The sequence below is a fragment of the Euprymna scolopes genome, chromosome 8 (genome assembly GCF_053919585.1).
Source record: "Euprymna scolopes isolate OS-2025 chromosome 8, ASM5391958v1, whole genome shotgun sequence".
Lineage (NCBI taxonomy): Eukaryota > Metazoa > Mollusca > Cephalopoda > Sepiida > Sepiolidae > Euprymna > Euprymna scolopes.
The window spans coordinates 49,889,585-49,914,219 of NC_136489.1; positions in this window are offsets into that span (position 1 = coordinate 49,889,585).

The following is a 24,635-nucleotide window of genomic DNA, read 5'->3' on the forward strand; positions in this document are numbered from 1 at the left end:
TCTAGCTGAATCCACTGTGAAAAGTTTCCCCCACTCTATATCTGTGCCTAAATCAAAACACGGATTCCATGAAAAAAGCTTCTTTCTTAGAACTGCACGCCTGTGGAACTCTGTTCCGTCTGCCTGCTTCCCACCGGATTACAACTTGGATGTCTTCAAGTCCAATGTTAACAAATTCCTAATGAACCGCCCCCTTAAGTAAACACTTCATCAAATCTCGACACTAACGTAATGTACTTGCAATAACCCTTATCCCTGAGTGGCTTCCGGGCCTTGATAAGTGGTGATCACTGTGTAAAAAAAAAGCTTTAGATCAATCACTTGCCTCTCAGTTATGTGAAAACTTTTCACTAATATACTGTCTGAAAGTATCTATGATCATTTAGATCGAAACAATTTGCTGCCCAAAGAAGAGAAAGGCTGTCGAAAAAGATCACGAGGCACCAAGAATTAGCTTCTGATCGATAAAATGATTCTAAGAAATTGCAAAAGATTTACCAACCTTGTCATGGGATGGATAGACTATAAGCAGGCATTCGACATGGTTCTATATTCATGGATAGTCAAGTGTTTGGAAATTTTGGAATCGCCCCTAACATCCAAGCATCTATAACAAATAACGCGAAGAATTGGGAAACGGATTTAACTTCAGGAAATGTATTAAGCAAGATGAAAATTAATAGAGGGATCTTCCAGGGTGATAGTCTTTCCCTCTGCTTTTTGTCATCAAATTGATCCCGTTGACATTTCTTTTGCGGAATGTAAAAACAGGATATGAAATCGGAAAAGGACTTCCTACAATCAATCATCTGCTATTTATGGATGACCTTAAAGTTTTTTGAAAGGATGAGAATCAACTTGATACCTTGATACCTTGTGATGAAAAGAGGCAAGCTAGTCCACTCAGATGGCCTCGAACTTCCAACAACAGATCTGATAAAGAATTTTGACACCGATAGAGGTTACAAGTATTTGGGATATTGGAAGCGGACATAGAAATTAAAAATCAGGTCACAGCTGAGTACATCAGAAGATTAAGGATTATTCTTAAAACTCATTTCCACAGTAAGAATATAATATATCCTTATAGTTTTATTTTACTAATAGTTAAAAGAATAAATATTTATCATCAGTACAAGCAAGGGACAACTAAGTTTGAAAAATATTGAAAGAATCGATTTTGGAATCGGAAATTAGGCACAAATTTTTCCGATTCCGATACCACCAAAAGTTCCGATTTTTCTGATTTCCGATTCAAATAATCGTTCCAGTAATAATAATAATAATAATAATAATAATAATAATAATAATAATAATAATAATAATAATAACAATTGCATCTTAGACAAATAGTACAAACACAAACCGGCAGCATTACTGGAAAATGAAAGTCACAAAATCCTATGGGACATGGATATAGAAACGGATAAACCCATCAATAAGAACCCCGAATGTCATAATAGTTAGCAAGAAGGAAAAGTCCTGCCAGACTGTATATTTTACCGTTTTAGCAGAAAACAGATTGAAGACTAAGGTGACTAAGAAGCGAAGCAAATAAATAGAACTGGCTAGAAAGCTCAAAGGGATCTGGAAAATGAAGAAAGTCAAGATAACACCACTAATAGTGAGAACGCTCAGAACAATACTTAAAAGCTTTGCAAAAATAAAGGGAGAAATTGGAATCAGAGGGATGACTGAGAATATACAACGGATTTCAATAATTAAAACTGGAGAAATATTAAGGAAAACTCTTAAATGCGGAGACTAACACACATAAGCTACAGGCACAAACTGGATACAGAAACGGCTATAGATGTAAAACATTAAGGAACATTAGATGAAATCATGAAAACTGAAACCGTATAAATGTAAGATATCCCTCTTTGTGTGTGTGTGTGTGTGTGTATGTGTGTGTGTGTTTGTGTGTGTATGTGTGTGTGTGTGTGATTGTCACAAAACCAAGCTTCTCTCTTTACATCATCAACATTCTGACCCACATCTGGCATCAATTGAAATGAATGGCTCTCGTCTTCAGGAGGCCTAAAGTTTTGACAAGTTTCTTGGCTTGACCATTACTCCTGATCTTAAATGGAACACGTACATCAAATCTGTTGCCAAGGCCGCTGGATAAATGGTGGGATCTTTCTATCGATCCGGTAAATATCTCCTGCTGATGCTATTCTCTATCTATATAAGAGTCAGGTACGTCCAAGGATGAAATACTGTTGCCACATCTGGGCAGGAGCTGCTAGAAAGGACTTGGCCTGCCTTGATAGAGTTCAAAATAGACTTCGTAGCCTCATAGGAGATGTCCTTTTCTCTTCCTTGCAACCTCTATCTCACAGAAGAGATGTTGCGAGTTTGTCTCTGATGTATCGTTATTTTCATGGAAAGTGTTCGACTGAGCTTCAATCTATGGTCCCCCCTCGCCAAACTTTCACAAGAAACACTCGTCTAGCTGTAAACACTATCAATAATTACCCCCACTCTTTATCTGTGCCTAAACCTAAACGTAGATTCCATGAACAAAGCTTCTTTCTTAGAACTGCACGCCTGTGGAATTGTCTTCAGTTTTCCTGCTTTCCGGCTGACTACAATATGGTTGTCTTCAAGTCTAACGTAAATAAGTTCTTGATGAGCCGTTCCATATAAGTTATCAAATTTTCCAAATTTTCATTACTAATGATTACTATATTGTCCAATTTCTACTGTACACTCTTTAACCCTTATCCTTGAGTGGCCTCTTTGCCTTGATAATGTGGTGATGCCTATGTATAAAAAAAAGAGTCCAAGGAAGATGGAAAGACTGAGGAGAGAAAGCATTAGCGAGACCTCTGCAAAGAGGACTGGAACCTTAGGGATGCTTATTGCCACCCAAATTTCAGTGAAAACCAATGGTTGCTGCTAACAATAATTCAAAGGTAAGTGGGTGTTGTGATAACGCACATTCCTTTGCAAAAGTTATCGAAAGAGGTGGAGAGTACTGGGTATCTGAGGGTATGTGTTGTCCTTCTGACTCCAAGGAACACTACAAGTTGTTCTCAAAGAGCAATTTTTGATGATTGCTTGTGTGACTATTCCTAGTAAGTACATAATAATAATAATAATAATAATAATAATAATAATAATAATAATAATGATAATAATGATAATAATAATAATAATGATAATAATGATAATAATAATAATAATAATTATAATAATAATAATAATAATAATAATAATAATGATAATGATAATAATAATAATAATGATAATAATAATAATAATAATAATGATAATAATAATAATAATAATAATGATAATAATAATAATAATAATGATAATAATAATAATAATAATTATAATAATAATAATAATAATAATAATAATAATAATAATAATGATAATAATAATAATAATAATAATAATAATAATAATAATAATAATAATAATAATAAATAATGAATATTGAGATCTGAAATGGAAACTACTTAGACCATAGAAATGTAAAGAAATCAAAATGACGCGTAATTAGAATACTTGGGACCATTAGGAAAACTATAACTGGCTTATAAAAATTGACGAGACAATTTACTCTCCAATTTTACCAAAGGTTTTCTTGTAAGAAAAGGCGGAAGTGTTCAGGTATAACTTAAATGTCCAAACTCCAAGGAATTGATCTGATGTTCAAGAAAAAACTATACGTATCGAAAAGTTAAGACAACAACAACAACAACAACAACAACAACAACAATAATAATAATAATAATAATAATAATAATAATAATAATAATAATAATAATAATAAGTGAATGCAGCTGGCCCAAAAAGAATACAAGAACAGGCACGACCAAATGGGAAAGGCAGTACACTGGGAATTATGCAAACAACTGCATCTCGAACGCACAGATAAGTGGTACAAACATAAGCCGGCAACAGTACTTGAAAACTAGAATCACAAAACCTTATGTAACATGAACATACAAACGGATAAACTCATCCACGCAAGAAGACCGGATGTCGTAATAATTAACAAGAAAAGAAAACTCCTGTCAAATCGTAGACTTTGCTATTCCAGCTGATTACAGGGTGAATATCAAAGAGAAAAAAAAAAACAAGGAGAAATGGAGCAAATACACAGATTTAGCCAGAGAAAGGGATATGGAGGATTAAGAAAATCAAAATAATACCTATATTAGGAACACAAGGAACAATTCCGAAAAACCTGAAAAAGAAGAGCAGAAATAGGAATCAAAGTAATTACTGGAAAAATACAACGAACAATAATGAAAACAGTTGAAATATAAAGGAAAACCCTTTAATATGGAAACTAATACACAGGAGCAACACGCGCGGGCCAGACAAACTGCTGCAAAGGCACAACCCTACATGGAACCAAGAACACTGTAGCCGCATATCTATAAGTTCTCTTGCACTCGAGAGATTAATCTCCTATGCTAGCCTGTATGAGAACTCCTAGTGAGTACAAATAATAATAATGGCAAGAAAGAAAATGGGGAGAACGAATAGAAGAGCAGAAAGACAAGTATCGGGAAAATATAACTACTGCTCCTCCTCCTCCTCCTCCTCCTTCATCATCTACTACTGCTACTACTACTATTAATAATAATAATAATAATAATAATAATAATAATAATGATTATAGCCAAATATAAATAGTAATAATCAATTCTTACAAATTTAACGTAAATAGCCTTAACAGAATAGGTTTTTATTTGATGCGGGTTTTGTAATTGACCAATTCTTTGTCTGGACGACGGCTAGTCACGAAAATAGCTGAAGCCTTTTGACATGCCATAGTCAGGTCAATTAATTATGATGTCTGAAGTAAGAGCAGCGATAACCGTGACAGTGTATCGATTGATTTATTTCTTCTGCGTCTTTCTTTGCAGCTTAAATAATTCTCGTGCTCAATACAACACACCCACATATATTCTTCTTTAATCTTTATTTGTATTTATTTTATTATTGGCAAATACTTTAATACGGACCACACACCAATTTTATCTTAAAGATTGGATATTATCAATCGTAGAGGAAGGTGAAAGTACCTAAAATAGGTCCGTACAATTCGCTGTTCATTACAAAAGAGGAATATGTTATTAATTCTTTTACGCATGGACCTATTAGATTTGAGACTCTTTGTAGCCCTGTCTAAAAAGCAGATACTAGTAGCAGATGTACCAGTCCACAGTGGGCGAATGGTGTCTTTGAAGGGATATCGGATAATCTCAGGTGTGAGAATTTCTCGCGAACAGCGGGGGGATCTCAACTTCTTTGCTGCAGGCTTAGCGATATCCTTAGTGTCTTATTCTGTTATGTACATGTATACTCGACCGATAGTAAAAAATACTGACTCGTTCGAAAAGTAAGGTCTCAAGAAGAAAAACATTGAAGAGCTACGACTACGAGAGTGGTACAATTGTACAATTAAAACAAGAGATATTTTGTACTCGATAATTTATATTTCTACATAGTCAGCATATTCTCAATGTACTTTTACCAGCCCTTTTTCATACATCCTTTGTAAAATCTGGAACGCACTTGTCAATCATATCTCTGTGATTACTCTAGAATCGATGAACCCATCTCCTAACTGTGCTGACATTAACTACATCTGCTTTGTTTTCAACAGACACTGATGGTGAATATTGATGAGTTCAATTTTGTTGTGCATGGAAGAATTCAATGACACATTTTTCTACTGGTACACTTCCGTTACACGGGGTGCATTCTTAGATTGTTACACTGTCAATATCTACAATAGAGAGATGAAACTTTTAGGCCATGAATGCATGAGTTTAATCATAACAATGCAACAATGCAATGCGCAATCCTCTATGACCCATTTGCGCAGAATAAAAAAAAAACAGGAAGCATTTCTATTGGAATTATTGTTCGTAAATAAAACGTTGCCTAGCTCGAGAAAATAGCATTTTTTATCCTGCTCTAAGGACCAATTTTCTAGGCTGTTTTCATTCGAAATTCTTTACAAACATTGATTAATAGAATTTTCCTTGTTTAAGTTCTTTCCTGAAATACGGATTTGCTCATCTTCTGACGAACCTTTTTTTTATGGAAACTGATTTCCTGGCGTGATTAGTAAGTATACCGATAATAAGGCCGCTGGATAAATGGTCGGATCCTTCTATAGATCCAGTAGATCTCTCACTGCTGATGCAATTCTCTATCTATATAAGATCCAGATACGTCCAAGGATGGAGTACTGTTGCTACATATGGGCAGGAGCTGCTAGAAAGGACGTGTCCTGCCTTGATAGAGTTCAAAATAGACTTCGTGGCCTGGTGGGAGATGTCCTTTTCTCTTCGCTGCAACCTCTATCTCACACAAGAGATGTTGCGAGTTTGTCTCTGCTTTATCGTTATTTTCATGGAAAGTGTTCGACTGAGCTTCGATCTATGGTCCCCCCCCTCGCCAAACTTTCACAAGAAACACTCGACTAGCTGAAAACACTATCAATAATTCCCCCCACTCTTTATATGTGCCTAAACCTAAACATAGATTCCATGATCAAAGCTTCTTTCTTCGAACTGCACACCTGTGGAATTGTCTTCCGTTGTCCTGCTTTCCAGTCGTCTATAATATGGTTGTCTTCAAGTCCAGCGTGAACAAGTTTCTGATGAGCCGTTCCACTTAAGTTAACAAATTTACCGAACTTCCATTACTATCGATTACTATATTGTCCTTTTGACTACTGTACACTCTTTAACCCTTATCCTTGAGTGGCCTATCGGCCTTGATAAGTGGTGACGCCTATGTAAAAGAAAAAAATTCGAAAGCTGTACTTTTGCGATCCCTTCTAATAATTTGCGTAAGTGTCTATTTATTTTATCACGAGGAGGTTTTCGCTTTTCGCAAAGTCACCATTACTTTCGAAACATTATTTCTTGATACACGAAATATTTCGGCTGTTTCGTTATGATATGGCCTGTGTTCCTCGTACTTATAAAGTTAGTATTTTCCAGACTAAAGTTAATAGGCATCTCCTGTCTTTCTGATGATCATTTTTTGTTCTTGTTTTCTTCTTACATATAATGGCTTCGCACCTTGTCAGGGTTGATTTAGATAAAAAACAAACAGACAAAAAACTATGGACTCTTTCCGATATGAATATCGAAAATAATGTCAGCAGAGAGGGCTGCTTTGTTCAATTGAAAAGCCCTTCGCCAACAAGTTGCTTCTTTGCTTTCTGTAAATACGTTTTGTTGAATACATTCAAGTGTTTCGGTTTCTATTACGGCTCTTTAAGGCCAGAAACATTTTATAAGAATTAGGTATCGTAACTTTGAGGTAACATCATTAAATTTTATACTGAATTTGAATGTCTTCGTAATAGATGGAGTAAACTAAAAATAATTGGGTATGTCTAACGCTTTCCGGTGGGTACAATAGAGTAAAGACAGCGTATTTTCATATTGTATAACGTTATTTTACCATAAAAAAATTTAAAGCGGGAAATGCAATTATAACTTGGAATATACAGCATCTAAAATCACCCAATCGCCTGGCAAATATCTGTGATAAAAAAAACGATAATTCTTTTTATATAAAAGAAGATCTAATATCAATTGATGCAAAGGCGTCCAAAGGTTTGCGTGTTTTCCGTTTTTTTTTGTTTTTTTTTTTGCCTATTTTTAGTAAAAGTAATATTTTAGGAAAAAATAACAGAGGTTTTCAAAGAAGGAAATTGTAATTAAAATCCAAAAAAAAAAGCTTTTAAAAATTATGATTAAAGGGTTGGACTTTCAAAAGAAGTCTTGTTAAAGAAGAGTCAGAAAAATACGTTCAACATTAACTTTATTTATTATTATTAGTCGTCGTAATTGCAATTATAATTCTAATTCCGTTCATATCAAAGGAGTAAGTAATGATGATGGTGATGCTGCTGATGATGTCGATGCTCTTACCATTACCGTGGTGTTGATGATGATGTTGATTATAATGCTTTGGATGCTATTGAATTAGCGATTTTGATGTGAAAACATTCTTTTTATTTTACAAAAACCTGTTTTCCTTACAAAATGTAAAATTTATTTGTGCCAACCATATTTCAAATATAACAGGGAACAAACTGAAGCTGCAAAAACGTTCGTATTTATATCATAAAATTTCATGGTTTATATATGAATTATTATCATTTATAATTAATCAGATCACCATTCTCAGGCAATATGAATTATACAAATACATTGAGGACATTGCATAGGCTGCTGCAAAAAAGATGGGCTTCCTCTATCGTGCCAGAAAATTACTCATACTAGAGACTATCTTACATCTTTACATCTGGGCTGATAGATCTACCGCTAGTTTCTCACTCTTAGCGGAGTTCCCAAATAATCTCAAATGTAATATTATCTGTATTATCAAATAAGCTTCACCCTTTGTCCGATCGCCGAAATGTTGCATCCCTCTCCCTGTTTGACGAAGAGTTTAATTAAATATTCTCTGATGGACAGTTGACGCCCCACTAAATATACATACTTCTGAATAACCCAACAAGCAATAAAATCCCTCTTTTCACTAGAAAAGCCTTTTACTCTAATAGTTTCTTCCTCAGACTACTAGACTTTAAAATACCTCCCCTATTTTTTATTTCCTGATTGTACTAAACTGCAGGAATTCAAATGAAATGTAAACAGGCACTGCTAAACTCACCATTATCTCTTATTAGACATAATCCCAAATATTAGTCTACATAGTTATAATGACAATATAACTTGTTTGGGTGAAAAGGCGTTAAAATGCTAGTTTATTAGACTTCGAATTTATTTTAGATGGCAGAGTTTTCTAAGTTGCTATTTGCTTCCTCGCTTCGACAAATAACTTAAAATGGTTTCGTCTTAGAAGTTAAAAAGGGCAACTGCATATTTTGTGGGACGACACGAAAAAAATATATTTAAATATGAAAGATAAGTATTAATTATACACATTTTGTCCTTTTTATTCTGTCCATTATTTCAGGAGTTTAACTTTTAAAAGTATATTTGACATAATTATCCTGAACGGAATGTTCAATACAGACGTAAATTAAGTAGAAAGCGGGCAAGTTACATTATTCTAAGTTAAAAAATAAACTTAAGTGTTAAGAATTTACCTCATGGCAGGAAGTCTGTAAAATATGCCTTTTGTGTGTTGCTTCGAATTCTCTCTAATAAATGCATATCTAATACATGCATATCTAATAAATGCATATCTAATAAATGCATATCTAATAAATGCATATCTAATAAATGCATATCCAATAAATGCATATCTAATAAATGCATATCTAATAAATGCATATCTAATAAATGCATATCTAATAAATGTATATCCAATAAATGCATATCTAATAAATGCATATCTAATAAATGCATATATAATAAATGCATATCCAATAAATGCATATCTAATAAATGCATATCTAATAAAGGCATATCTAATAAATGCATATCCAATAAATAGATATCCAATAAATGCATATCTAATAAATGAATATCTAATAAATGCATATCCAATAAATGCATATCTAATAAATGCATATCTAATAAATGCATATCCAATAAATGCATATCTAATAAATGCATATCTAATAAATGCATATCTAATAAATGCATATCTAATAAAGGCATATCTAATAAATGCATACCCAATAAATGAATATCTAATAAATGCATATCTAATAAATGCATATCTAATAAATGAATATCCAATAAATAGATATCTAATAAATGCATATCTAATAAATGCATATCTAATAAATGCATATCTAATAAATGCATATTTAATAAATGCATATCTAATAAATGAATATCTAATAAATGCATATCTAATAAATGCATATCTAATAAATGCATATCTAATAAATGCATATCTAATAAATGAATATCTAATAAATGAATATCTAATAAATGCATATCTAATAAATGCATATCTAATAAATGAATATCTAATAAATGCATATCTAATAAATGCATATCTAATAAATGAATATCTAATAAATGCATATCTAATAAATGCATATCTAATAAATGAATATCTAATAAATGCATATCTAATAAATGCATATCTAATAAATGCATTTCTAATAAATGCATATCTAATAAATGCATATCTAATAAATGAATATCTAATAAATGCATATCTAATAAATGCATATCTAATAAATGCATATCTAATAAATGCATATCTAATAAATGCATATCTAATAAATGCATATCTAATAAATGCATATCTAATAAATGAATATCTAATAAATGCATATCTAATAAATGCATATCTAATAAATGCATATCCAATAAATGCATATCTAATAAATGCATATCCAATAAATGCATATCTTATAAATGCATGTCTAATAAATGCATATCTAATAAATGCATATCTAATAAATGCATATCCAATAAATACACATTTAATAAATGCACATCTAATAAATGCATATCTAATAAATGCATATCTCATAAATGCATATCTAATAAATGCATATCCAATAAATGCATATCTAATAAATGCATATCTAAAATGCATATCTAATAAATGCATATCTAATAAATGCATATCCAATAAATGCATATCTAATAAATGCATATCTTAAAATGCATATCTAATAAATGCATATCTAATAAATGCATATCCAATAAATGCATATTTAATAAATGCATATCTAATAAATGCATATCTAATAAATGAATATCCAATAAATGCATATCTAATAAATGCATATCTAAAAATGCATATCTAATAAATGCATGTCTAATAAATGCATATCTGATAAATGCATATCTAATAAATGCATATCTCTTTACTAAATTGTTACTCGAGTTTTACTTCTCTCACACTTTCTTTCTTATATATTTGAATCACAGACAATAAATGTAAGCGTTTTCTTCGTTTAGGGATTGAGTTATAAAAAAAGACTCCGTTTTTAATTCCTCGTAATTGTTAATTTATTAAACAAGCAATTTATCATTTAATGAAAAAATGTTTATTAATCTCACCCTCTTTTAAGATTGAACTTCTTATTTCATAGTCTTTAGCATTCTCTCATCTCTTTATGTCTTTTATTTACAGTTAAACTAATAATAAAACAGAATATTTTAACAGAATTTCATCGTATGTATTAATACTACTAACTAAGAAAAGAGAGAAAGAGAGAGATAGAAAGAAAGAAAAGGGGTTAAATATATGTTGAACTCACATTTTAAGTTTGTTTCCCATACATTCGGGCAATGGTGTGTAGCAGTGCTAGTATGACAATAACTTTATCATTTGGTATTTATCTGTTTAAAGCGAAAACTATACTATTACTTCTACTGATTGTACTATTTTTGAAGGTTTTGATACAGGAATTGGTTGCAATAGTTTAATATTAGGAAGTGATGAATTCATCTTTGCTGTTGTTAATTAGAACGTAAAGGAATAGAATACTATTGTTTGTATTTAATTCAGAAGTGAAAGCAAGTACGGTGTTTGTTTGAAAATGATCCTTTAGTTTCTTTATTTCGTTATGATCAGCAAGAATAAAAATACGGTCGACATACCTAACGTAAATAGAAGTTTTTTTTTAATTGTATTAAATACTAGCAGTTCAGCAAATCGTTGAATTTGACCCATTGACAGCCAAATTTCTATCTGAAAAGCAATTAAAAAGATTTTCCCAACTCTCAATACCCCTTATGTCAAATCTCGAGTCTGTAGACTGAAAATTGACACAGTAGTTTGGTATAGAAACGTAAAAACACAGACAATTTCACTTTTATAGATATAAAGTTAGATTTAATTCTTCAGGTTGGACATGTAAAAGTTGCTAAAAGTTCGTCCCAATACGGACTCTATTGATAGCCCATCGATTTGTGTGTAAACGTTGCGTTTATTATGAAAGGGGACTTCGTTTATACATGTAATTAATATTTCTTTAGCATAATAAGGTAAATTTTCAGCGGCGGGCGGGGGGAGATCATTGTATAATATGATGATATCAATAGTTTCAAGAACTGGGACGTTGGTGAAGAGGCTTTCTACGTCTAGTGAGGCGGTGATTTTTGCTGTTTGGAGAATTTGTAGATTTTTACGCTGTATTTGCTTTGGCGTAAGGAGTTACATACATAGCTGAGGATCCCCGTTTTCTATTTACTAAATTTTAGTCATGGGTTCTTTTTTTCATCCTTATATAGTTAAATTTTCTTTTATAATTTAAAACCTTTTAGAAATCGTCTTATGCAAGATCTAAGTCTATTTCTATTAAACAATTATAGTTACTTTTTTCTCCTCTCCTTATATAAATGAATTCTCTTTTGTCAGTATAAACTTTTTAGAAGTCAGATTATGTAGGTGCTAACTCTGCGATAGGTTTAAGTTAGTTTCTTTTATTTCCCGGAATTTAAACTGCATTCTTTATTTTTATTTTTACATTTTTTATTCAAAGCTTCTTAAGACTATATATATATATATATATATATATATATATATATATATATACATTGCAACGTCTTGTCAGACGAGTGCCACTCCCTCAGACATTTAAAATCCATGAGCCCAAATGTATGAGGGGGTATCTATACAAATATGATGTTACAGAGTCTTAGCTTTGTACGACAGCTAAGTCTCTCTCCTGGTTCCAAATGTTGAGATCCAGCAACAAGCAAGAGCAAGATAGCCAGCAACAAATTAAACTGAAGACCAGCTTAATGCGGGTACTGGTCTTCTGCTTTATGGTTTTTAAATCAGAGATTTGCTTCTTCTAGAAAGGTTGCCTTCACCACGGCTTACGGGAGCCCTCTCTACCCCAATACACATATACACACACACAAATATACATGGTGCTAGTTGGCCGTTGATCCAGAAAAAGAGTTCATTCGCTCTTTCGAAGGTCTTGTTTTTAATCCTTCAGGGAGACTAGCCGCCCTCCTTACCAAACAAGTCTGATGAGGGAACCAGTTTAGTCGCCGGTGACCCGACCATGAGGCAGATAGTACTGGGTTACATGGTACCAGTAGCATATGACATGACCTGACATATATATATATATATATATATATATATATATATATATATGTATATATATATGCATATATATATGCATTTTATTTATTTTACATAAGAATTTATATGCCGCTACACATTCCTGAGCATGTTTCGGTCAGTCAGTTACAAGTAATCGAATCATGCTCATGAATGTTTAGCGACATATAAATGCTTACATAAAACAAATAAAAAGTATATCTTGCCGTACTTAGGTATTGATCACTATTGTATGGGCCTTGTTAAAATTTATTATTTGATTAACCTCTGGAAAATATTAATCTGGAACGGCAGAAATATTTCACTGTATGGAGTGTATGATATTGTTCATAAAAAGATAATGATCTTTTATTCTTGTGTATCTTTATTATTTTGATATTTTTGGTTTTTATTTTGATGGTTTGAATATCATCCATAAAGAAAAAAATCCGTTGACATACCGTTTCTGAGTAAATCAGTGAAATTAAATCACGTTGAATCTACCAGTCAGTACTAGACGGGTGACCAATTCAGGATACTAGGCGCTGATTGTAATCAGGTAAGCAGGTGTGTATATTACCTCATGAATATGAACGCTTCTGCTTGCACAGTAAGTTCAGCCTTTTTAGTTACCATACATATGGGTTGGATCAAGTTTCTGAGCCGTGGCGAAAGTTACACAGCTACAAAAAGGGGGACTGTTTAAAAACCAAATCGATCGCGGGAGATCGTTAACCCAGTAGGACAATATTCTAATGCTAGTGTACTAAACAAAGAACTCAGTTCCAATTTGGAATTGGCTAGCACGGAAGTGGTAAGATTCACATGCTTATGGTATTTCGCAAACTAGTTTAGCGGGATATTTTTATGTTAATTTATTAAACTTAAAAAGTATACACAATTTGATTGGTTAATTTGTACGTAGTTTATGAAGTCATATATGGATGTTTTATTACTATTAATAGGAGCATATTATTATATAACTTAAAATTCCTATTAATAGGAACATATTATTATATAACTTAAATTCCTATTAATAGGAACATATTATTATATAACTTAAAATTCCTATTAATAGGAACATATTATTATATAACTTAAAATTCCTATTAATAGGAACATATTATTATATAACTTAAAATTCCTATTAATAGGAACATATTATTATATAACTTAAAATTCCTATTAATATATAACTTATTATTATATAACTTAGAAAATAGATGACAACGAACAAGACTAATGAATGCCAAAACTTATGTGTATAAAAAAACTAATTGGATTTGACGTTTATTTTTAATTTGAAGTTATCGCCAAATTGAGTTTAGATCGTACATTATTGACTTTTTAATGATAACGCTATTGAGATGATATTTAGTGAAACAAATTATGAAAACTATATATATATATGCACGACAATAAAAAATATAACTTTCTGTGAGTTATGTCAATTTTCATCCTCATGGAATTTTGAACTTCGGCCAAACATTTCTATTTGTGTTTAATAAAAACGCTTTATTATCCAACGCAAACAATCCAGGTTTCTGGTGCGATCGTTTGTAGAAAAAGAAATGGTCTTCATTGAACGCATTTTGGGATCCAACATAACAGAGAAACACTGCAAAAAAAGTTACCTTTCGACCTTTCTGTTATAAGTGCACTAAGTGCCAGCGTTGTTAGTATAGCGTACTATATATTATGTAGTCAGGAGACAATCATCCTAAGCATTATCCCCTCTTTGCGTATCACAAAACTTTTCACAATCGGTTATCAATTAAGGAACATAAATATGAAATCGTTCTTTCATCGTCAGCCTGTGTACATTTGATGCAAATTATAACGAATTGTTTAAAACCATCGGCCTGCAAGGTCGCTAGGGCTGGGTTTCCATACACAACAACCATTGCCCGCAATTACAGAGTTGACTAATCGCAACATTTTCGTTTTTCTTTGGACTAGTTCTTATATTCGTCTCTAGAGTAACAGATAATTACCCCCAGACGGGGGAATAATATCGTTATCATTCACACAGAGACACCAACCTAAGATAAACTGGTTTATACAAAATAAGGTATGACTTACAGAAAAGATTGTAATTTGCATTGTATTAGCAATTTTAGTCGCGTGCAAGCGACTCTATGAATCACTCCGCCGGTCGGTCGGTCAGTAAGTCGGTTGGTCTTTCGTACCTCTTTTGTGCTTGGCCTTTTTGGTTAAGATCAAAGGTCTGTTGTTAATAGATGCTGTTCTTAGCTTTTTAAGCTTTTATCAAAGTGTAGTATCTGTTCTGATACATACACCGCGCGAGGCAGTGCTGTTCTGGCGACACATTTTCGTGCCCGGAACACCTGACGAGCTTGTTGGGTAGCGTTCTGTCCACACCCCCACTTTGTCTGCCTTTCTCTGCTTTTCCAACTCACGGGGGGGGGACCCGAACTCATAATTTACGACCTTCCCGCTAGGGAGGGTCGGAAACACCTTCTCTCTTCCCTCCACTAACTTCCCACTCCCTCTCTCAGTCCTATCTCCCCTCTTGCCGCCTTTTGGCGCCACTTCTTTTTGGCGCTAAAGTCGGCTCCCCACTTTGGACGCCGACTCCACGTCACTCTTTTCAGTGATTTTTTTTTAAAGAGGGAACCAAAACAGTCACCCCCAGCCCGGGGGCCACCAATATGGATACCCTCAGCCAGGGGCCTCCCACCAATATGGATACCCTCAGCCAGAGTGCTACTGCTCCCTAAGAGGACTACTCCCCAACAGGAGGAGAAAAAAACCGCTGATGGGGCGTACCGCCCAGATATGACAGCATTAGACGCTCCCCAGGAGGGGGAAAATTTAACAACAGCTCCCCTCAGGGCGACTCCCCCCAAAGGAGAGCAAAACAAACATCGGTCGTAGCATCTCACTCCGACCACAAAAAGGAGGAGGTGGCAGACCAAAAGGACAATAAAGGGAACAACGATCCCCAGGAGGACTGCTCTCCCAAAAGGGGAGCAGATCAAGAAAATGAGTGGGAATACCGCCTGGACCTCACAAACGAGGAAGGGACAGATAGCCTCAAAGTAAATAAAAAGATCATGCTCCCCAAGAGGCCGACTCCACAAAACGGGAAGCTGCTCCCAAAAAAGACTCTAACCAAGGAGAATCAGGCCCAAAAGACTCTAAAACCGGAGCTTCCCCCAAAAATGCGACACTCCCACAAAAGGACAGACTAAGAAATCTGAGGAGGCAGGAAGCGTCGCCAATAAACAGGCAGGGACGACCTCCATAAAAGACCAAAAACGGTCTAACCCTACCAAAGACCCCATACCAATACCAACACCACCAAGAGGGTCTGCGTGAGGGGAATACCGTAGAAAAACAACTGCCCACTCAAGAGTATAGAGACGTGTTCCTGACAAAGTACAGACAATACATAGAGGGGGCAATATAAAATCTATACCAGGTGCCTAGGAGGCGATTGAGGGCAGAGTCCTGTCCTTTGCCATTTCCGATATACCGGAAAACCGCCTCCTGGGGATGAAGAAGGAAGACATGGCGGGGCTCCTCCACAAACTTAACGTCCCGGTACTATACCTGTACCAGAGGAGTTTCGCCATGTGGGATATACTACCACCCACCAAGGACGATGCGGAGAGACTCTCCATCCAAGAAATAAAGCATGGAAGAGTCAAACTAATACCCGAATACCAGGGCAAGAGAAGTACTTGGGTGCAGGTATTTAATGTGCCAACCCAACACTGCGGAAGTGTTAGGATGCCTCTTCAGCCAGTACCGTGAGGTGGAACAGGTGACCCCAGTACCGTCAAAAACTCACCTGGGCTGCTACACAATCGCAATGAGGCTGAAGAGGGAGGGTGTTCGAGCGATACCAGCGCTGCTGACATACAAAGACGCCAGCATAACGAAAGTGGTGGAGGGCCTTGTCAACACTGCTGGTTCTGCCAAAAGCAGGGCCACATGGCTAGGAGCTGCCCCCAAAGGGTAACCCCTAATCAAACAACCCAAAAGGCGGTCACAACTCCTGAGACAGCGCCCGCACCAAAACAGGCGGAAACAACCCCTACCACCGCAGCACCAACCCCAGCTCCAAGGAAAGCCCAAACCACCCAGGAGGCCACGGGAGAAGAATGGAGCACGGTAGTGAGACAAAAACGGAAGCACATAATCCTTTCTACCACCGTCCCACCACCAGCCCAAACATCGAGGCAGCAGCCTCTGCAAATGCAGCAACAAGAACAGCCACCGCAGCCGATGCTGCGGAAACAGCTGCAGCAACAACAACTACCGCAGCAGCAAAAACAGCAAATGCAGCAGAAGCAGCAGTAGCAACGACACCAGTGAGAGCAACAGCAACAAAAACAGCTGCATTAGCAACTAGAGGAACAGACACAACCAACGGTCACCACACCAATCGAGAGGGGGATCAAGCGGAGAAAAGACTTCTCAACTTAGATCAGTCCAAAGCTTTCGATAGAGTCGATCATCGTTTCTTGGCATCTGTCTTAGAGGACTTCTGCAAGTGGATCTCCGTGATATATCGACAGCCCACAGCCGTCATGCAAGTCAACGGTAAGCGCTCGAAACATTTTTTTATCTCTCGATCGGTTCGTCAGGGTTGTCCGCTTTCGTTCCTGCTCTATGTCCTGCCTTTGGAACTCTGTTCCGCAAGCTGAAACGTGGGGAGGCAAATTCGGCCCTGCACGGAATTGCAATACCCGGTGGCTCAGCCGCCAAGGTATCCGCATTTGCCGATGATGTCACGGTCTTTGTGTCGAACTTCAGAGACATCGAGATGGTGTCGAGGCGCTCGCTCAGTATGAGAGAATTACAGGGACCAAGATAAACCGCAGCAAGTCGGTAGGACTGTGGTGGGCGCCTGGAGTGACAACGCCAACCTCCCGGCGCCCTTCAGCTGGACAGATGGCTCGGTTCGGATCCTCAGCGTGTGGCTCGGACCGGGTCTCCAGCTTGACAACAATTGGTTAGAGGTTTGGTCAAAGGTGGAGGCTGCAGTCAATTCGTGGCTTCTTATGAAACTTTCCTTAAAAGGTAGAGCTGAGGCGTGCGCCACTTACGTCTTTCCTCTCATCCTTTACCGACTGGCCGTACTTCCCCTGCCTGCACAACACCTAACAGCTCTTGTCAAACTTTTGTCCTCGCTTCTTTGGGACAGAGGAATACACTGGGTGAGCAGACAGGTCTGTATTCAACGTCCGTGTGGGGGAGGCTTGGAAATGCCGGACTTGAAGTGTCATCGAGACGCTGAGAGGTTGGCCTTCCTGAGCCACTATATGCAAGATGACCAACCGTGGCACCCCGTGGTTACTTCTGCCTTCCCCGACCTCGTTCTCGACCCTTCTATAGAGAGCCGTCGCAGGCCACGAGGAGAATCTGCCTACATGAAAGAGTGCCGAGACGCACTAAAACGACTACCAAGGTCCAGCGACCTTGTGAATGCTACCAGTAAGGAACTCCACAGGGATCTAGAGAAGGGGGCTGCAGACGACCAGCTATGCTAGCGTTTGTGTTGGCAGCAGAGTGAGATCCGCACTACGTGGAGCTGGGCGCCAGGTTCGAGTCATCTGAACAATTCGGAGTTCTCTCTGACCTGGCGATTGGCCCGAAATGCACTTCCACTCAACAACGTACAATGCAGTTCCGGGTTTTTGGAGTCGCGTGATTGTCTCCGTTGTGGGACAACGGCCGTAGAAACGACTGATCATGCTTTCTTCGATTGCCGCGAACTCTGCCGGTACTGGTCGAATGTCAGCGAGGTGACGGTTCGCATCGATCCTGAGCATCCTCGCGCAATTACCGTATCCACTGTCGTGGACAATGTGAGCCCACTGCGGGACCGGGAAAGACAAATACTCTACGTGACGATCTTGGCCGTGGCGAGGATGGTGATTTGGATGTCGCGTCTGCAAGGTTGCCGGGGGGGGGTCTTTTTCTGATCAGGATCTGATCGCTTTCTTTAAGCACCAACTACGGGTGAAGATCAGATGTGATAGAAGAAGGCCGCCTAGGTGTGGAACGCGCAGATCCATGAAGTAAAATTTAACAAATAACCTCTCAGCTAGCTGAGTGTGTGTTCCATCCCTCCGTGATTAGGAAGCCTCCAATATCCCCACCCCCTCCTTCTTGCAATTTTTGTTTTCACCCCCTCCTCTAAATTTCACCCATCTTGGAGAGAAATAAATACAAACTAACCCCCATTCCTTACCCACAACATTTTCTTTTGTCCATTCACCCCCATATAGATGGCATCCCCACTTAGAGACTGACCCGCAGAAGCTAGGTTTCTTTTACAAACCTAGTGGAACGGGCAGTCTATCAGCTAGACTTGGTTGGGAGTGTCCTACTAATCACTCCCTTCTTTTATTCCCCCGCCCTCGACACAAATGAATTATTGTACCATTTTTATTGTTATCTTTTTTTGTTTTTATACGTCAATAAAAATGTTTTAAAAATTGGGAGTTAAGTAGGATGTCCCCCAGTATGAAAGGGTGAATGCGGTATTATGGTGAAAGATACTAGCTGGGAGAAACTTTTGATTTTGTTGTGTTCTGGAGTGACAAGGATGACCAACGGCACCCACAATCCCCCCTTTTGTGTTGGACATGTGCCTAAGTTTTTTGTTCAGTGTTGATTTTCAATGTATTTTTAACATGAATAAAGGATTTAATATCTCAAAGTGTAGTATCTGTTCCGGCAGATACTGCAAGAAAAGGCCATATGTGGGGGCAACCCCACGTATAAGACCTTGGTCAATGTAGGGGCAACCGTTCATACCAATTGTCACTATCAAGCTCCTCTACTCCCCGGAGAGTTGGTCCTCATTTCCCCTTTACTCCTCACATTAAAAATCGGTCTTGTGCCTAATTTGCTCGTTGGGGGGGGGCAAATAAATACCTTTTTCTTGGGCTTTTGGCCAAGATCAACGTGTAGTATCTATCCGGCAGATACTGCAAGCAAAGACCATATGTGGGGGCAACCCCACCTATAAGACCTTGGTTTATGTAGGGGCAACCGTTCATACCAATTTTCACTATCCAACTCCCCTACTCCACGGGGATTTGGTCCCCATTTACCCTTCACTCCTCACATTAAAAATCGGTCTTGTGCCTAATTTGCTCGGTGGGGGAGCAAATAAATACCCTTTTCTTGGCCTTTTCACCAAGATCAAAGTGTAGTATCTGTTCTTACTACATGCTGTACTTATGTTTGTAACTTTGTGATATGAAGTGGGGGATCACTTTTCTGTATTAATATAAGGTAAAATGATCACGCACTTTACAACCAGTCAGTCTCAACGCCATTCAAGTTATTCTCCAAATCATTCAAGTTGTTTTTGAAGGATTCCAATTATTTTTTAAGCATTCAATTCGTCCTTAATTCATTAAAGTCATTCTAAGTCAATTACTTTTTATTTATTTAAGTCATTTCAGCCCATTTTTCGGTCACGTTAGTTTATCTTTAAGAATTTTATGTCAATCCTACATTTACGCATTCATTCATTACACGAGAGCACGCGACTAATAGTTATCGGCCTTGTTTTGGTGTAGGGCCTCTATATTTATATAAAAAATACATTTATATACATTTTCTATACATGAGTAAATCTTCTAGCATATATGTTTATTTGCTAGTTGGTTTGTTTATTGATATAAACCTGCTTGAAGTGTGACAAGGAAGCAGAATAGAGTAGAAAAATGTATAAACAAAAACATACAAGAGTGTGAGTTGTTCGTCTAGCCAACGAATAAACGTTGTTGATTTCCCGGATCTAAAATTTGCATTAAGGCTTTATCTTCCGGTATTTATTATATATGGATCACTTCATTCGTAAGTAACGCAGTTAATTAAGCCACAACATTTATATGAAATATTAAATTAAAATGAAAAAGTCTCATCACCGGATAACTTACTCTTGGCAAATCCCACTGCGAATTCGCCATCTTAATGTTTCAAACCTCCGTCTGTTTGGCGATTGTAAGACCAATCCCAGCATACAAGACGTGATGGAAATATCTATAGGAAAGTGATTTATTTATGCCTGTGAAAGGTGCTTAGAAATATATGTAACATTTCCCACATCGAAAGTTATTCTCTGTCTCTTAATTTACTATCAAACCATGTATGGAGCACTGTTGTCATATTTGGACTGGTGAATCTCTCTATTATTTGAAGGTTCTTGCTAACGTACAGAAATATATCAGTAATTTGATTGACACCACATTTTCTTCTTCATTGCAACCTCTCTCCCACAGAATTGATGTTGCTAATCTCACTCTTGTTTTTTATAAATACAGTAAATAGCACGTCTTATTTAGAATTGCCTGATTTATTCCTTCCTGGTTTTGTTCCAGCTCGGTCGACTTGCAAGTCTCCAATTCGCTGTTTTGATATATCATTGTAATACCGCTTCCTATTCCAGTAGCTTATTCCCAATAACTGTAAGCTTGTAAAACTCTCCTTTTCTGCGTACTAATTGCTTTCGTTCCCATCTATTGTCTTGATCTTTTGAAGACTAAGACGAATAGGTATTATCTGTATTTGTGATGATTACATTTCGTTCTTGTTAGCTCCTTACAGTAAGCCTCTTTAAGTCTTCTTATTCTCTTCGATTGAATTATTAATATTTCCATATAAACCAAAATTAATAAGTCAGTCATACGCGTAAAAACAGCTTTAGTCAGATGGACTTAGTCGTCGAAGGGTTAAGTACCGTCATCATCTCCTATCCGTCGCTTCGACTCTCCGTACGAGCACTGCTGTCATATTTGGACTGGCGAATCTCTCTATTATTTGAAGGTTCTTGCTAACGTACAGAAATATATTAGTAATTTGATTGACACCACCTTTTCTTCTTCATTGCAACCTCTGCTCCACAGAAATGATGTTGCTAATCTCAGTCTTGTTTTTTATAAATACAGTGAATAGCACGTCTTCTTTAGAATTGCCTGATTTATTGTCTGCTTCTTTTGTTCCAGCTCGTTCGACTTGTAGGTCTTCATTAATTCACTGTTTTGATACCTCATTGTAATACCGCTTATTCCAAATAACTGTAAGCTTGTAAAACTCCCATTTTCTGCGTGATAATTGCTTTTGTTCCTATATATTGTCTTGGTCTTTTAAAGACTAATATAGTAGGTATCATCTGGTTTCGTGATGATCGCATTTCGTCCTTGTTAGCTCCTTACAGTAAGACTATTTAAGTCTGCTCATCCTCTTTGATTGAATTATTAATATTTCTATTTAAAACAAAAATCGGTCATATGTGTAAAAACAGCTACAGTCAGATGGACTTAGTTGTCGAAGGGTTAATTCTCTCTACGATATAAAGTTAAAATAATCACGAAATATGAAGTATGGAGACAAACGCAACGCATCATCTCCAATCCTTCGCCTCGACTCTCCGTACGTTTTCATTCTTATTTACGAGAAGAAAACATTTTAGGACACAAGAACGTCAAAGTAAACATGATTGCACAGTCTGAAGCCATATCAAAACACGACTTTAAAATAACGAGATACTTCCGCATTGCATAAGTTATGCGAACAACTATCAAATCTCATGGGATTTATTTTATTTATTTATGTGTTTAAGAAACAGTGCTTTTTAGGATTCAATCACTCCGTATGTGTTTTTTTCTTCTTAAACCGGTCGTTTAAACTTGATTCTAGCATACTGTGTTTGTCCTGGAATATAGAAACACTTACAAAACGCAATGTGTCTCGTTGAAGAGTGAGAGGGAGAAATAAAACCAGCGAAACTATACGTATTTACGGTTGAAGTGGGATTGTTAGTAAGAAGATGAAAACATGTAAAACGTTCTGTATACTACAGTTATATTGACCAATAGCGTAGATATTTATCAGACAAAGAATGTACATTCATGTCTGTCAAAAAATATTTTACTGTATGTTATTAACGAAATATTTCTGTTCTTTTTCAAACTAATCACTTTAGTATTTAAAGATAGTTTTTACATTTTATATTAGTCAAGTTACTTTTACGTAAAAATAAATGTACTATAGTCTTTTGTAATTGAAATGTAGCAGTCCTGGAACTGTATAATTTTAAAACACCTCTCTGCACCACATCTGGGCTGGTGCATCTATCATTAATATCTCTCATCCTTAGACAGGGTCTAAAAACAGCCTCCAGTCTAATACGTCCTGCATTTCCGACTAAGCTCCAACGTCAACGTTGCAGCCCTGTGTCTGTTTTGCACTCGGATCATTTGTGCCCTTTCAATGTACAGACTCCCGGCTAAAGCATCAAGAAGCGAAATCTACCCTTAACTGTTGAGGTCCCTAGATGCCAGAAAAGTGGATCCTGTCTTAGATGGGGACTAATGGTAGATTTACCAGCTTAGATGTGGCAACACTACTCTATACCTTGGCAATTAGTTGTTTTGTAGATACAGAATATAGTCAAATACGAGCAATTGCCTAGCTTGGTAGAAAGAGCTCACCTTCTTTACAGCAGCCTTGGCAATGTCTTTAATATATAGAACTAATGAAAAATAAAATCCGTTTTCAGTATTAACAAGAGTTTGTGAAAAATACTTAACGTAATAGAGAAAGTAGGCTGTAGGTTGGACTAATACAATGAGCAGGAAGAGAATTCCATAACCTTGCAGTTCTTAAGAATGGTTTATCCAAACATCGAATTGATGAACTCCATACTAACGATGTAAACGATCTGGAACAAAGGAAGTAAACAATATATCAGAAAATTCTGAAAAACATGTTATAATAGAATGTCTAAGAAATAGTGAGACTAGTAATATCACGTACGTAAAAAGAAAGTTTGCAAAGAAGAAAAAAATGATAGGAATAATCAAATAACAGATACGTTTCTGCACTTTATCTTTAACCTTCGAATAGGACAATAATTGCCTCGCTTAAATATTAAAAAAAACATTACACCATACACGATCTTATAGTAGATTTGTAAAGATAGAGAATAGCCTCAAGCGTAAAAACGTGTGTAGAGCAATAGAGAGACTCGATTTTACAAGAAGCAGAACGATCTAATATATTGACTCAAAAGAGATTGATGAGAAAGAAAGAATAAGAGATATAAGAGTTGATTTCTTACCGAGAGCAGATCCATCCAAGAGAGTCGCAGGAAAAAAAAGGAACACACCTACGATTGAAAGACAGGATGTGAGTTCTTACAGGATAAAACGAAAGTCATTTCTTACACCAATCCATATCTGAACCAATCCACTGCATATTTCTCCTGATCCAAAGAAGATGGACGGAAGCAATACTAGAAAGAAAATATCAATGAGATTAGAAAAAAGCAACATAATTAAAAAATAGAATTAATTTTGGTGTAGCATATCAAAAGACTGTTAGTAATAATTGCAATTTAAAATCTCTAACTCATATTTTTATTAAGATAGCCCGACCGCAAGTAACTTGAATAAACACTGTTGCCAATGAATTCAAATTCTGCTCAGCCTGTTCTTCTCTAACTTAACATACATACATAAGCAGATAGCTTTCTTTTATATTATAGATTCCTCGTAGAATTAGTCGGCATTTTCTTTTCAAATGAGTACATAATGACATTAGAAAAAAAAACCTTCCCTGAAAAAACCCGGCAGGTT